This window comes from Elgaria multicarinata, chromosome 4 (genome assembly GCF_023053635.1).
Source record: "Elgaria multicarinata webbii isolate HBS135686 ecotype San Diego chromosome 4, rElgMul1.1.pri, whole genome shotgun sequence".
Lineage (NCBI taxonomy): Eukaryota > Metazoa > Chordata > Lepidosauria > Squamata > Anguidae > Elgaria > Elgaria multicarinata.
The window spans coordinates 48,380,480-48,397,643 of record NC_086174.1 but is presented as its reverse complement, the minus strand read 5'-3'; the positions used below and the strand labels follow the sequence as shown (position 1 = coordinate 48,397,643).

Here is a 17,164-nt window from a genome sequence, read left to right as displayed (position 1 = left end):
GCCACTACTGCCCTCCCTGCATCAGCCCCATGGCCTCAACTTGGGATGGCTCTGATCTCTCTGTACGTACAGCTGCAGTGCAGGGCTGGCCAACGCTGGCAGTGAATGGCTGCGTTGGGTGTGGACCATCGGTGCCCTCCCCATTCTTGCAGGGAGCTGTGTTCTAACTGGCACTGTGTCTGTGTAGAGATGTGTATAATACCCTGTACATATTTGTGTAAAAAAGACAAAAAAAGGAACTTATCATATTTCTAGTCTCTCCCATGTGTGCGTTGTGTGGGGGCAGTGTCATTGGGGGACGGGCAAGGGGGGACGGACAAGTCAGCCTGCTACTTGCAAAAATGGGTGTTAGCAGATAATAGGGCTGTTCATACAACACACTAACCCACACTTAGTGGTTGAGAGTGGATTGTTCTTGAACCATGGGTTAGTGTGTTGTCTGAACCCAAGACATTTTCTGCAGGGTGGCATGTTAACCATGCAATGTGGCTGATTTTCTCAAAGAAGCAATCTTGAAAACCCATCGTTTGTTGTTGGGTTGTTCAGGGTGATTAACAAGTTAGACTGCATAGTTAATGAGCTACCCTGCAGAAAATGTCCTGGGTTCAGACAACATGCTAGCCCACGGTTCAACAAACAATCCATGTTTCAACAACAACTCACACTCAAACACTGAATGTGTTGTGTGACAGCCCCAATGGCAAGGCTAGAATGTGCTCAGCTATATGTATAGTTCAAGGAAGACTGGGATAAGATCTTGCATACAAAGAACTATATTGGCAGATCCCTGGGAACCACTCCTCCCTTAATACCACTATTGTACTGGTCTTGATCCAACACTGAGAGCTTAATAACTGTACAGATGTAAAGGAGAACAGGGGGGACCTCATTGCAACATAGACATTTTTGCTAGCTCTCCATCATCACCAGAGTGATTATCTCAAGAGCCAGGGGTGTTGCTAGGCATTTAAGAAATTTGGGGCCCAGGCCCTACAGACAGCAATCTCCATATGCTAATTTACAGCTACATATGCAAACCTGGAAATAATTACTAAGATTTATTTAAATGTCCACTGAAGGCAAAGCAAGCCAGTTGATTTCTTATCCAAATAATCTCAAGTTCTTGAATTATTTAATTCGTCCTCAATTATGATTACTTTGCAATAGTTTGAAGAAACTGAGTGCATAGAAGGAGAAAAAAATGCCGTATGTAGCATTTAAGCTACAAAAAGCCTTCCATTGACATTAATAGTTATTTGGAGCTCTGGGAAATAGATTTGGGTCTGGGGCAGGTCAAGCAACACCCCTGTTCAGAGATGTCCATACAAAAGGCTATTTGAGGGTGTTTTTAAAAATATTTTTTAAGCACCAAAACAAAAACCAGGCACTGCACAATATTAAAAAAAGAATGAATAAGTACAATAAACACCTTTGATCTAAATTACAGACATTTAAGGAAACAGGAAGCTGATGGAGGAAGACAAACGCTATACTAAAACAATGCCATCAAGTGGAACAGACATGTGAAAATCTTGGGTGGGAAACATAGACTGGAAGAGACTAGATCAAATGAATATCTTCAGGTAATGAGCTCCAAAGATAAGATGCTGCCAAAACAAATGGAAGGAGGCGTGAAGAAACAGATATAATGTTTGGTCTAAGACAGCGGTTCTCAACCTGTGGGTCGGGACCCCTTTGGGGGTCGAATGACCCCTTCACAGGGGTCGCCTAAGACCATCGGAAAACACATATTTCTGATGGTTTAGAAACTGTATTGACTGAACTATGTCATGTATCATCTTTTGCATTATTAAAGCTATTGTTATGTATTATTTTCATTAGCAAACCATCCCATGACAATGGATCGTGTAGAGAAGAACGAAAATAATTTTATGGTTGGGGGTCACCACAACATGAGGAACTGTATTAAAGGGTCGCGGCATTAGGAAGGTTGAGAACCACTGGTCTAAGAGATTGGTAGCACAGGAATTGAATAGAAAAAGGTTACCAGGAAGGGAGGCGCCTGGGTCTACATGCCATAATCACAGAATGGATGGAAGCTCAATGGGAAGGAAATATGTTTAGTAAAATAGACACTCACACCCATGACTCCATGCAGGGAAGGAATCTGTGTGTCTGCTTAATATGAAATAGACATGGAACATCCACATGAAAGCCATCACCAGAGAGACAAATTTTGTTAATTTCAGTCCATCCTGCCTAAAATTCTCACTGTGTAGCCTGCACTGATGAACTGGTGAAAAGGAGAGCATCTAGGAAAGAGGTGTTATTTCCTCACTTTGCCAAAACAAGTTAAAATCCATGCCTCAGGATGCCTGTCCTTGCTTCATGTTTAAGACTACACAGCCTCTAATCCAACTGGAGAAGTGCCTGTATCATGCTTTTAAATCATCACAGCAGACAATGGACTGGGTTCCTGGGAGAAGCTTCACGAAGACTGAATTGGCTATAGAGGCAGAAAGTTTATCAGGCTCCAGACCTATATTAGCTGCGGAAACAGCACAATTTTCCTCCACTTGTGCCATTACTGTCGGTGTTTGTTGCTGTGTAATAAGGCTGCTCTGGTTGGATCTGAATGAGATGGCAATGAAATTGACCCTTCATTGAAACAAACAAAAACATTAAAAGGGGAGAAAGTTATAGTATGAAAAAATAGCTGTATGGGGGGGGGGAGAAGCATTTTGGATCTTTAATTCATTCCCATCTGTTCTACTTTAAAATTTCCTCCTTGCATTTTGAGCATACTATTTCAAGGTTAACATCAACAATTAAGAGCACAAGAAACTGAATTTATGGTTGACAACCCATTTTCAACAGGCCATTTTTAAAACTGAGCAAGAAACGAAGGACCAGCAATGCTGACACACTCCCGCATGGACTGAGATACACACAAAGGGCTCTTGCCTCCCAGTTCCCCAGCAGGAACAGCCATAGAGGCTTTGACGGACAGCTCCTCTTTTGCACCCTAGCACTTCCGATTTGCATGCATCTTGACTTGTGCACAGGAGTGAGCAGCTAAGGGCATTAAGAAAAGAATCTGTCTAAATCTCTGATCCTGTTGACACTGGATTGGAGACAGTCAACGAGCCCTGTGCTCTGGTTTGGGAAAAATTGATAAAGGAAGGCTTGCATTTAAGGGCCGACCTAACGGCTAGAAAGACATCCCTCAGAGGTTGTAGTCGTTCCTGGGCCACCAGTTGCCAGGACTGCCCTAGATCAAATGGGGTCTACCTTATTATTTACTAGCAGATATTCCCAGCGTTGCTTGGGCCCCCAAATAACATGAATCTGTTTCCCTCTGCTCTTTGCTGCTCTCTCAAGGAGTAACATCGCTGAGGAGTGGGGGGGAAATGTCTCAGTGGATGTGGGTAGCTCCGGGCAAGGCATGCTGGGATGTGTAGCCATTTCAGAGATCTTGGGCAATCGCCCATGTGGCCATGCATGATCCCCTGAGGTCTCTGAAATTCCTACACTTCCCAGCATGCCTTCAGCAGAGAGCAGGTGGCTCTGTCCTCTGAGAGGCAGTCCTTCAACAGTTGCTGGGAGTTGTAGGTGTCAGTGTAGGATTTGTTTTAAATTGTTTAAAAATAGTTAAGCCACAAAAAATTGGGGTTTAGGATTTTTTGGGTACATTGTACAGGGAGACCTATCAGCACCCCAAATTTCAAGTCTGTAGCTAATCTAGAAGTTGGTAAACATTTCTGGACATACAAACCCACACAGATACATTCAGCTTTATCTAGGCTAGTAGCCATCACATCTTGGAGAGCAGTGATGGAAAATAAACATTTAAACTAAGGATGGGTAGCTTGTAACCCTCTAGAAGTTTTAGCCCAAAACTGAATTGGCCCTTGTCTACTTAGTCAGTGGTGAAGAATGATGGTTGAGAGGGTGCTTTTGCACTCATGTCCTGCTTGTGGGCTCCTGGTCGACAGATGGTTGGCCACTGTGTGAACAGAGTGATGGAATAGATGGACCCTTGGTCTGATCTAGTATGGCTCTTCTTATGAGTTGTAAGCCAAAACATCTGGAAGGCCACAAATTGCCCACCCCTGATTTAAACAGACCTGACTCTCTAGTTTGTTGTTTATTCGTTCAGTCGCTTCCGACTCTTCGTGACTTCATGGACCAGCCCACACCAGAGCTTTCTGTCGGCCGTTGCCACCCCTAGCTTCCCCAAGGTCAAGTCTGTCACCTCCAGAATATCATCCATCCATCTTGCCCTTGGTCGGCCCCTCTTCCTTTTGCCTTCCACTTTCCCTAGCATCAGCATCTTCTCCAGGGTATCCTGTCTTCTCATTAGGTGGCCAGAGTACCATTTAATATGTTCACACTTGCGTCACCAGTGATACAGACAACTCTTTCTAATATTGGGGATATCCCCCCTGCCCCGCCCCAGTGTTGCAACTCCTATTATGATGGGTGCACAGAATGTCATTAGATGCACAGAATAGGGTTAAATGCTATCTTCTGTCGGCTAATTTGATAGTGGCAGGGGAGGGGCATGCTTTTAAAAGCTCCTTAAAAAACACCAACACTACAATCTTGTTAACCTAGCATGACAATCACTCTTTAAAGTGGAACAGTTGGTGCTCTCCAAATGATTAACCCGTTGCCCTGCCTTCTGAGCTGATGAGCATTAATATAAGGAAGAAGAGAATATTTCCATTTGTTCATTCTTGTGGGGGGAAATCCACATTAAAGAAGTCAATACGTTTCTTTCTTTGCTGATAAAAGGGGAGGAAGGGAGGAGAGGGATCCAGCCTCTTACTGTTATTTAGCTTTATGGTCTGTGCAGGCAAAAGAATTAAGCGGTAAAGTGATTCTGACTGGTAAAGAATTCTATGTAAATTGTCAAATTTGCATAACCTTTGGACAGCAGATCCAGCTGCAAATACAAGGTCTTCATCTATTTTGTATTTCTTAAGCAAAATATTCACAGCAAAGGAGCCCCATGAACAGGTATGAAAAGTTTTCTTCATGAGTCACATAGCAACTACAGAAAACAGTACAGGGTGAAGAAGGGGGGGCTCTCCTCTAGCACTGATCCAATTACATAGGAAGCTGCCATTCTGAGTTCTGACCATTGGTCCATCTAGCTCAGTACTGTCAACACTGACAGTATTTCCAACCTTACCTGGAGATCATAGGTTCATAGAATAGTAGAGTTGGAAGGGGCCTATAAGGCCATCGAGTCCAACCCCCTGCTCAATGCAGGAATCCATCTTAAGGCATCCCTGACAGATGGTTGTCCAGCTGCCTCTTGAATGCCTCTAGGGTGGGAGAGCCCACAACCTCCCTAGGTAACTGGTTCCATTGTCCTATTGCTCTAACAGTCAGGAAGTTTTTCCTGACATCCAGCTGGAATCTGGCTTCCTGTAACTTGAGCCCATTATTCTGTGTCCTGCGCTCTGGGAGGATCGAGAAGAGATCCTGGCCCTCCTCTGTGTCAACCTTTTAAGTATTTGAAGAGTGCTATCATGTCTCCCCTCAGTCTTCCCTTCTCCAGGCTAAACATGCCCAGTTCTTTCAGTCTCTCCTCATAGGGCTATGTTTCCAGACCCTGATTATCCTCACTGCCCTCCTTTGAAGGGCAAGTTGTGTATGTGTGGTGGGGGAATTAAGCACCAAACCTGGTCCAGTGTGCACTGACCTGCCTCTTCTTAACCCCGTCCTGGCTTTTACTTCTTTGTCTAGCCACAGTGTAACAGACGGGACCTCTGGAATATTATGAACACACATGTTGAACTGCAAAAATGCTTTAGAGTCTTATCTTTACAAAGCCGTGCGTATGATTATTTATTTATTTATTGCATTTTTATATCACCCAATAGCCAAAGCTCACTGGGTGGTTCACAAAAATTAAAACCATTCAAAGTATAAAACAACAGTATAAAAACATGATATAAAATACAATATAAAAGCACAACCAGGATAAAATCAGCAGCAGTGCAGAAATACAAATTTAAAACAGCAAAGTTAAAATTAATTTATAGACTGAAAGAATGTAGTGTAAGTGCCAGGCGAACCTCCTTAGGGAGCTCATTCCACAGCCGTGGTGCCACAGCAGAGAAGGCCCTCCTTCTTGTAGCCACCTTCCTCACTTCCTTTCCAGGGGTTCACGGAGAAGGACCCCCGAGGATGACCTTTAACTTCTAACAAACTCTGAAATTGACATCAGTATCTCTCCTCTGCCCAGATCAGAATGGGTGATGCAATGAAGCCACTGATCCCAAATGGGACGCTGTGGGTTAACAAATGTGGTCACTGAATTGATTTGAAATTGTTCTGACACATCCTCTGTTCATTTTGAATGTCTAATAATCTTTGCCATACAACATCCTACTGTGTTAGCTGTTTTCTTGTTCTGTCGTGTTACAAATGAATACAAATTAAATAAAAGTGATGCAGATGCAGGCAGAGACAGACATGGAGGAATGATCATAGATATACAGCTGCTGCCCTTCCCCTTCAAATAATTGTCAAAGAAGACCACTGCATATATGGCCACTTGTCATAATAAACCAACACAAAAGTCTCAAAAGTGCCACAGCCCTTACTAGCTTTTCCCCTGGTACTGCACCATCTACACTTGCTGAAATTCATTCCTTGTATTTATTTAATAGAAATTCTGTCTCCCCTTTCTCCATGGTGCAGACAAAGTGGCTAATGGCAGATGAAATAAAACAGTATAACAAAAACAATTTCAAAATAGTAAAAGATCAGATGATTTATTTATAATCAAAATAATGCAGAGCAGATGAAAGAACAAAGAGTTTTGTAGTACCTTGAAGATTAAGGGTGCTTCCAGGTGAGGCTTTTTTGCGCAATTGTCCTACCTTAAAAGAGCCTTGTGTGGCGCAGAGTGGTAAGCAGCAGTTACTGCAGCCGAAACTCTCCCCACCACCTGAGTTCGATCCCAGCGGAAGCTGGTTCTCAGGCAGCCGGCTCAGATCGACTCAGCCTTCCATCCTTCCGAAGTCGGTAAAATGAGTACCCAGCTAGCTGGGGGAAAGGAAACTGCGACTGGGGAAGGCAATGGCAAACCACCCCGCTACAAAGTCTGCCAAGAAAACGTCAGCGAAAGCAGGCATCCCTCTAGGAGTTAGCAATGACTCAAGTGCTCGCAGGAGAGGTTCCTTTCCTTTCCTTCCTACTTTAAAAACGGGGTTTTATTGGGGGTGGCAGTATCCTAACTTCACTGTTTTCCATTTGTAACCTTCTTGTGATAGCCCACCTTCATCCAAGTCCTAGCCCACAAAAGCTTGTGCATAATACGGGGTGGGAATCCTGTGGCCCTCCCAATGTTGTTTGACTACAATTCCCATAATCCCCAGCCATTGGCCATGTTGTTTGGGGCTGATATGGTTTGGGGTACAACATCGTCTAGAGGGCCAAGGGGTTCCCTGCCACTGCCATAAAGAATTTGTTACGTCCTCAAGGCGCTGAAAGGCCGCTGGTTTTCTGCGACAGAGGACCAGCAAAGCATCCCGTAGAGACTAATAAATTATGCCAAACGTTTTTCGTAAACTGGGACCCACGTCATCGCCTGCCAACAGCGCTATCCTTCTTGAAGTTTCAGAGCAGAAGGAAGCAACAAAAAAACAAACCCTTAAAGGTTTTAAAATAAAAATGCCGACGGTACACCTGTATTTCATTGCTTGCTTGAAAGCGTGTGTCAACAAGGGAGCCCAATTCTTACCTACTTTCAGTCCCAGGAGGGATTGTGCAACCGCGGGTCACAGAAACGCGCGGGGTCTGCCAGCAGCGGGCGCGCGGGAGTTGTGCACAACTGTGATTAGTTCTAGCAGCTGCTGGCGCTCCGGGCCCGTTTTCCCTGCACGCCCGCAGCTCGGGCAGGGCAGGGCGGCGCAGCACTTCTCTTTATTGGCCCAAGCAGAAGCTGGTTACGGACCAATCAAGGAAGCCCTGCGGAGTCACCGCTCTTGTTCGATTGCTGGCTGAGTCATCATCCATGACGAGGCTGCCCGGCGGTGCTCAGTTTCTAGAATTAAAGACGTCGGAGTAGAGCTCAAGCTTCCCTGTAAGTCAAGGCTCCTCCCACTAAACATGGAAGGCCTGTACCGGACTCCCCTAAACTGTTGCCCTCCAGATGGGGTTGGATTACAACTCCTATCATCCCCGGTATGAGATTGTTCAGAGCTAGTGTGGCATATTGCTTTAAACGTATCAGCCCCTATCCCAGTATTGTGGATAAAAAGAACAAAATCAGGTCCGGGGCTAAGTCCCAGGGGCATCTGAACCCGGAGCGACAACGACTTCCTCCGCCCCGTTACGCTCTCTAGGCAGTGAAGGCTGGTGGCTCCAATTTCGGTGGGGTTGTAAATCCATTCTGGGTTTCAATCAGAACCAGCCAGAACTCTGAAGGAGTTCCGGCCCTAGTTTAGAGCTAGGGTTCGGCACCTTGGATATCTCCTTTTGAGTTCTAGTTGGTTCTGACTGAAACCCAAAATGGATTCTCACACACCCGAAATCAGAGCCACCAGCCCCCACTGGATCAGGGTGTGGCAGCTGCCGGTCCGTCGCCGGCATAGCTGAAGCCTGACTCAGAGAAGGGGCTGAGATTCCAGGAAGACGCCATCGACTCTGCTTCTTGAATAAGGGGAGGCGGCGGCTGGGCTCTTAAAGGCGCAGAAGTTTCTTTTGCTTTTGGATTGAGCTCTCCCTTTTTCCTCAAAGCCTGCTCCTCACTGCCATCACCACCGCGGGAGATGCTAGTGGTGTGGTGGAGCTTGGTCAATTTAGACCCTGGGGTGCTTCTTTAAACGTCTGTGTGTATTATTTTAGTTGTGAAGCACACGACTAACTTTTATCTTTCCTGTCCCTATTCTGTGCTTTACAACCGTAGCTACTTTCCTAATATGTTGGGCTCTTGTAAAACAAACAAACAGAACACTGTTTGCCAGCTCTGAGTATGCGCAGTTTCGCATTTTAAACTCACTGAAAACTTAACACCAACATGGCCACAGGAATAAAATAGATTCTCCTTGTGCTGCCCTGACACTAAACACATTTACTTGGGAATAAGCACCATTTTGTTATAGAATAATAATATATTTTAAAAGTAAAAATAATAAAATGAGCATCTGTAAACCATGTACATGCCTGGCTGGCAGTCTTCCTGACAAAAAATTTTTTTAAAAAAAAAGACCAGAGGATGATGTGACAAGCAGAGTCAGCTCAGGTGTGGATGCTGGTCTTCTTTGCCACTGCCCCCCTATCACCTGCCACTTTCTGGGTGGTCATTCATGGAGGCCCTAGATTTCGGGTCCTCCCTTAGCTGCACAACTGATAGATAGCTCAATGTCACATCCATAATGTATCGAAGAGCTGTGTGAGTGCTCTTGATCTCTTTCATCCAGGCCAACACACTTTCATTTTTGCTGTTGAGCTCTGAATATCATTAAAGGCACAATCCTATGCATGTTTAGGCGGAAAAGGAGGGCTGCTGGGAGTTGTAGGCCTTTTTTTTTTTTTTTTTGTCTAAACATGCATAGGATTGTACCACCACTCAAAGTGAAATCTGTGCAGAGTTGTATGCAGTTAGTGTAACTGTCATGGATGGATACTATTGGGTAGTGCCCACCAATGACGACGATACATACACAATTATCTGGGAAAGTCACCCAGTGAGCTTCATGGCTAAAGAAGGATTTGACTCCAAGTCTATCTTTGGTCCTAGTCTGACATGCTGAACAATTATAGTATATACCAGCCTTCCCCAACCTGGCACCCTCCAGATGTGTTGAACTACAACTCCCATCATCCCCAATCAATTGCCACTGATGGGAGTTGCAGTCTGACTTGTCTGGATGCACCAGGTTGGGGAACGCTGGTATATACTGTGAACTCAAGTGTTGGATTATGGCAGCTATAAAGCAAAAATGAGGCTGCTGAAAAACAAAAGGAAGGTATCAGAATGCTTGGAGAATCCCCAAAGTTTGCAGAAGTAGGGAAAAAGAAATAACGGGGGAAACCTGAAGGAGTAACCCCATCCCCCACAAATCAGCCTAATGAGAATTGGCTGAAATGTCTGTTGAAGTGCAGAATGGAGTGGAAAGAAGACATGGGTAGTCAGCTGCCGCTACTACTTATATACCAACTCTCTCTCTGGCAAGCAAACAGGTGGTAGCAATGTTATTGAAGAGCATGAGGGCCCTCAGAAGAAGATGAGCCCACACTGAGAGCAGTGGCAGCTCTAGGTGGGGCAAGTGCCCCCCCCCCAAACAAGGAGCTTGCCACCCCAGTTTCTGGACTCCTGTTATAATTACTTGCATTCTGGGATGGCCAAGAAGGCAGCGGCAGTGGGGGTGAGGGTTTGATCCAGTTCCAGAGGTGCTTTCCCCACCGCTACCAACTGCGTCCCATTTAAATTAAGTATGTTTTGAAAGATTCTCCTTCTTTTTTTTAAGTTACTGATACCTTATTTCATTCCCTTAAGACAGTTATAAAAACACCTCCTAATATTGTTTATTAGGAAAATGCTCAACACACTATTCAAACCTTCTGCACTGAGGAACATTTTATTTACCCCACTTTTGCCTTTTTGTGAATTGAATCTAGTTTGTAGAATATTTCTGTGCTAGTTGCAAAAAGCTTTTTGGGGTTTTTAATGGTCAGCACACTGTCTTCCTTTATTTTGTTTTGGGTGGTGGGTTTTTTGTTTTGGTTTGGTTTTTGCATGTTGCTTTTTGGTATCAGCCTGTTTTCTCCAGTGTATAACAGTTCTGCTAAAGTTTTACTGTTTAACCTTTGTCTATCTGGCCAGCTCAGTCTGAACAGGGCCGGGGTGGAGTGAGGGCAGGCAGCTTCAAGAATATCACTATCATCTTCATCATAGTATGATCTTATTGCTATTTTTTAAAATGTTTCTTGCTGGTGGTGGTTGCTGATCTCCTTTGCTCATTTCTGGGCAGGTAGGAGATCATTTTCCTGCAGTGTTGGGGCATTTCCCTCAGCACAAATACTTTTGTTTTAACAAAACCCATTCCCATCAGAGCCCAATAGATTCATGGAAAAATCTTTTCATGGGGTTGTGACTGAATAGGGAATGCATTTAAGTCTGTTCTGCCATGTTGTGTAAAAATCTATTTGGGCTTGGTGGGTGGGTGATTTGCAGATTAAGAAATTCTTGTGTGTGTGTTTGGGCCTAGAATCCATTTTGTTTTGCTGTATAATTCAGCTCAATTATATTGTGAACATGTGCTTTTTTAAAAAAATCAGTTCTTTCGTTTTCGTGGTGCAAGTTAATACATATTCCTGGCTAAATCCCTCCTGTTTGATGGGGCACATTTTCCCCTTAAACATGTGATTATGTAACGCAAACTCTCTCATGTGCAGTGATTGACTCTTATTCGCCTGCTACCTCAGTTTGTCTATGCCTGAAATGAGTTTCCTGGTCTCCCATCTCCCTTTAATTTAAATGTTGGAGAAGTCAGCTTGTCTATAAATGCCTTTCTCTGTGTTGTGACATATCCTGGATAAATTATGTTTTTCTAAGACTCTTAAAAAAGCATGCTCTCTATTGGTTCTGGGAACATACTATGCTGCAGTTATGTAACCCAAACTCTGTGTGTGTGTGTGTGTGTGTGTGTGTGTGTGTGTGTGTGTGTCTTGTAGTAATTGACTCTTATTTGCCTGCTGCCTCAGTTTGCCTGTGTATGAAATGGGCTTCTTCCTTTCTCACCTTCCCTTGCTTCAATAAGTGGGCTCAGCTACAAACTGCTTTCTCTGTGTTATTCTGGAGAGGTTTCTGGGAGGGAAGTGATCCCCTTGGCTCTGCCTCCAGTGAACCCACTTTCTGCCCCACCAATTAGGGTCAGGTAACTGAGGTTTGGGGTGGGGGCACTCATAACTGCATCACACTTAAAACCCTTGATGCCTAAACTTATTCTTGGCAGTTCTCCAAACTATACTCCAGTACCAGCAGCCAGCCAGCTAGAAGAACACCCTTGGAAAAATTAATCTGCTTATTCCATGGATCTCTTCCTTTTTTCTCATTACAGTAGGCCAGGAAAAATGAGAGGGGGAGGAAAGAATTAATCTGTACCTTCTCCATATCTTCCTTTCTCCTCCTCAGAGAATTAGGACAGTAATGAGGGTTGGGGAGAATCTACTCACAGTGCAAGCCGACGAATGTTTACCTATCAGTTAATCCCACCATATTCAATGCCTCTCGGGGCCAGTGCCAGACTATTTTGCGCCCTAGGCAAGGTGAGCTACTTTCACCCACCCACCCCAAAAATGCCAACTTTGATTTTTAAGAACATATGTTCCTGGAAAAAATAAGAAGCACAGAACTTGAAACTGCTAAATTTATTTTAAAGTGCAAGAAAGAAGAAGAAAGAGCAAGGGGACAGGAGCAGGTAGAAGAAACATCATGGCCTGCTCCTGTTGGACTCTTCCCCCACCCCCACAGGGCAAACTGTCATCATGGCCCTGTGGGGAAGAAGAAAGAGCAAGGGGACAGGAGCAGGCAGAAGAAACACCATGGCCTGCTCCTGTTGGACTCTTCCCCCACCCCCCACAGGGCAAACTGTCATCATGGCCCTGTGGGGAAGAAGAAAGAGCAAGGGGACAGGAGCAGGCAGAAGAAACATCAGGGCCTGCTCCTGTTGCACTCTCTCTCTATCTCCTCCCCCCTCCCTCCCTCCTGAACTCCTGTTCCTTGTGTGTCATGTCTTTATTAGACTGTAAGCCTGAGGGCAGGGACTGTCTTTTTTGCTAAGTGTAAGCCGCTCTGAGAGCCTTTTTTGGCTGAGGAGCGGGGTATAAATATGATAAATAAATAAATAAAAATAAAAATACGTCCTGCCAATTATAGCAAATACATTGGAAAGGAACGTCTATGGGTCTAAAATGCATTATTTAATAGGAATATCACCTCCAAATCATCCCCCCCAACTCACACACGCGCACACACACACACTCAGCATCACTCACTCCAAACAAACACACGCATGAACACATGCATTCACTCAAAGACCCCATGCACCCCTACATTCTCTCTCTCTTCCAGGCGCATTCTGAAAGTCCAAACGTGGAGCTGCCCACCCCCACCCCAGCGTCCCTGGCTTCGCTTCGGCTGGGCGGGTGCGGGGCACCATCTTGCCCGCCCAGGCCCAGCTGAATCCTCGGGCCAGGCTGGCTCACAGCCAACGCGTGTGAGTGCTGCGCTGTGCCCGGCGCCCCTCTTAGCTTGGCGCTCTAGGCGGCTGCCTGAGTGGCCTCTATGGTAGCACCAGCCCTGATGCCTCTTATTTCTTTTATTACATATTACAAAGGCAATGAATTGTAATAAAAAAAACACTCAGCTTCATCAGGAGCATCATCTTCAAAAACATAGTCTTTTGGATCTTTAGACTACTATTTCACAAGCCAAGCAAAACTCAGGAAAAGTTCTGACGTCACAGAAGCTCAGGGTTCTTCAGAAAGACTAACTTGAACCAGAACTTGACTGGTCCAACGTCACAGAACCACAGGATTCTTCAGAAAGACTAACCAGAACTTCACTGGGAGGAGGAATTATCTGGCAATAGTAGTTAGTCTGATATTTCTGAAATAGGTACTTCTGAAGACGAAAGTGTTTCAGAGTTGCCAGATGCTGGTTTAGGGGTTGAGTTAATGCCTCCCTTTGAAGAAGAAAAAAGTTCCCTGGTCCAAGTGACATTGCACAGTCTCAAGAAGAAAGTCCAATTCAGCCAGTGCTAAAAAGTTATCCATCAACAAAATATGGCCAATTGTCGTGGAGACATTTCAACTCCAGACGCACGCAAGCGCCTTCGCAACGACGTGTAGATCTGGCCCAAGTCTGCCTGAAAAGGATGGATGGCAAGGCACCCCTCTAGACCACTGGGGTAGCATATATGCATGCCTCTGTCTCCGTCCGCCCCCACCCCGTCTCATCCCTAAAAGTATGCCAGCCTCCTTCCCTCCCTCCTTCTCCAAGTGAACTTTTTTATCTGATGGCTGCAAAAAAAAACCTGGGCTGGGTAAGGGCCCAAAATAGTCTGTATGCCTGGCCTGGCCACATCCTTTCTCAGGCAAAGAATGTAAATGGCTGGTAATTGGGGGCCCAACTGAGCAAGGGGCTCACCACCATGTGTTGCCTGCCAGGAGTGTTGGACTACAACTCCTATCATCCCCAGCCAGCATGGTTTGATACCACACGGCATATACCAAATCCTACCAAGCCAGCTCTGGAAGCATGACATGTAAACAAAACAGTCCCAGCTAAACCTGCCTCTGTGATGCCAGCGACCTTCTCTCCTTTCCTGCTGCTCCGCCCTCTCCTCTACTTTTGCCATCTCTATTGTGCCTGTAACCAGGCACTATGCATTCATCTGCTCAAATACAACAAGGAAAATAAATAAAAGGGGAGATTCAGGTGACTTTAAACAAACAGGGAGGGAGAGTTTCCAGGCCAGGCTCACCCAACCACATTTTTCAGTGTTTGCTTTCCCTGTGTGTGTGTAATACACACACACTGCAAATTGAACTGGGATGAGAACAGTGGAAAGACAATGGGACTGAATGACGTGCTCCTCTCCTAAACAGCAGTATGCAGCACAGGTGGCAATTCCATGCACACTTAGGGTGGTTCTCAAGATGGGGCTTTTATCATGCAATTTCCCTCCCTGATTTGCAGAATTTTACAGGGGTTCGTCTTTCACTCTAACCCTCCTGTGTTTCCTTACTGCTGCTTCTGTCTTTTTCTTTCCACAAAAAGCCCTTTAGGGGATGGAATAGCTGCACATGCCTTTTGACTGGTAACAATAGGAACCCTTCTGTCTGGAAGCACCCTACATTGTGAGTAGATCCCATTGAACTCAGTGGGACTTACTTCAAAATAAACATGTATAGAATTGCACTACATGACTATATATGGATGGATGATCATTTTAGAGAAGCATGGAAACATCCTGACCCGATCTTCCTATTGCTCAGCCATCAAGGCAAGCCCATGCTGGGGATTTAGGACTTTTTTCCTGTCTAAAAGTACATAGGATGGCGCCCTTAGAGGAGCAGCAACCAAAAGCATTCGCTCTCTCAAAATCAGATGGTTAAAAATTAATAAGAACATCATTTCACATTTCTGGGTAGGGGTGAAAGGAGGCATTTCTTGGCAAGGTTTAAATGCCCATTCTTGGGGCTCCATTACACCTTTTTTCCCTGCTTTGAGGCCTTGGTTTCCCCCTCCGTTTCCTTAGCGAGTCCAGTGCTGGGCATTTTCACATCTGTGCATTGTTGCGCTATTTCAGCTCATGTATCTTTTCACCTAAATCATTACTGTATTGGTGAAATCTCCCACCCCGCCCCCTACGTTCTCCTTCCCCTTGCAGTTAATTGTTTTTAATATATTCTACATATTTTTTTTTATTTCTGCGCAAATACAATAGTACGGCATCCTGAAACTGCGCAAAATAACACACTATGCTTTCTCCTAAGATCATATTTTTGTGAACCGCCCAGAGAGCTTCGGCTATTGGGCGGTATAAAAATGTAATAAATAAATAAAATAAATAATAAATGAAAATATTAAACAATATAAGAGAAGAGAAAGTATTAGAATTAGTTTTTGGAGAAGTTTGTGGTCAATGTTGGGATGGCAACAGGAAGCCGACATTGCTCTGGTCAGGAAACCTAGACATGCCTACTCAGGAGTAAGAACCATAGAGTTGAATGGGACTGAGTTCCGGGCATGGCCAGTGGCGGCCTCACTCTGCCTTCATGGTTGAGCAGTTGAGTGGAGAACCTCACTGTCCTCCTCTTTTGTCAGCAAGACCACCCTATGACACACATACCCCAACAAAAAATGGGATGGTCCTATATAGCGCAAGGACAGCAATACACGGGAGGAAGGAGTGGCTTTATTGCGCAATGGAGGGGAAACCCTAGACTTTCCCCACTCCAAAATAAGACAGAAAAGGGAGGGGAAGAGGCGAGATGAGCACAGGACAGGGACAACATCATGTGAGTACCGCGCTGCAAAAACACATACCAGGTATGGCGAGAGTGGCACATCACTGGTGTGATGGAGCTCTTGGTTGCATTCATTATTAAAATGGAAAGAAAAATCCTGTGTGCTTTAAGTGTATTTGTTGTTACATTTCAACCTTACAGGATGCTGTCAAAACAGATCAAACATTATTTATATTTAGTTTTTCTGTACAATATTCTGTATCAGTGTATATTTTATTTATTTAAAATTATTTTAGGCTACCTTTAAAAGGGTAAAACCCTCTCAAGACAGTGTTCCTTGGAAGGGGAAAAAGGTGGGATACAAATGCAGTGAATAAATAAATAAACAAACAGAGCAGGGGAACAGAACCGAGCCTCAGTATGTGTTAACAGAAACAATCATATATTCTTTGGTTGTTTACTCCTGCCCCCTCTACTTGACACTTTACAGAGTACAAGTATACAGGTCGCTGCTCTGTGGAGTTTATAATCTAAAATTTGATGCACAGGAAGGAGAGAGAAAGCAGAGGCAACAGGGAGTAAACCAAGAAAGAATATGTGATTATTTCCATTAACTCATACTTAGGCCTTAGCTAGATCTAGCGGTCTAGCAGGGTGGAGGGGTGACGATCCCGCACTATTTTTATTGTGAGATCTCCCCGTCAGTACACACACAGCGTGCAACGACCTCAGAGGGAGAGGCGTCGCTCCCGCCATTTTCTTTTCTTTTTTCTTAAAGGGATAGCAGCACATGAATGCTTGTGCGCAAAAGTAAGTGATTTTTTAAAAAATAATTACTTCCCCTGCTCACCCCACCCCACCCCCCATGGGCGCAGTGCTCCTGAGGAGTGCTGTGCCCTATGCGCGGGTCCAGGTTCCTCGCGAGGAATCACAAGGAGCCGGGACAAACCTTGGCGCCCGGCCACATGTTCCGTGGTCTCAGGCTCAGCCTGAGACCATGGAAAAAGCGGGCCTAAAGAGGAGGGTGATATTCCGGGGCAAGGGTGGGATCGCCCTGGGATAAAGCCCCGTCTAGGTATGGCCTTAACCTTGGTTACAGGTTTAGTTGCAGTAGGGAATGGGAACATGACATGCACTATCTTATACTAAAATGGCCATCCTGACCATATATTTAAAAATAAATCATATTTCGATTAATTTA

General features: G+C 44.8%; 1 protein-coding gene across 1 annotated transcript in view; it reads left to right on the top strand.

Annotated features, from left to right (window-relative positions):
- The first annotated feature begins 8,148 nt into the window (after positions 1–8,148).
- Positions 8,149–17,164, top strand: part of CAPN11 (calpain 11) — a 61,269-nt gene continuing 52,253 nt past the window's right edge. The window contains exon 1 of the mRNA XM_063124216.1: positions 8,149–8,166. The gene's annotated coding sequence lies outside the window, so the exon portion shown is untranslated. The remainder of the gene's footprint in view (positions 8,167–17,164) is intronic.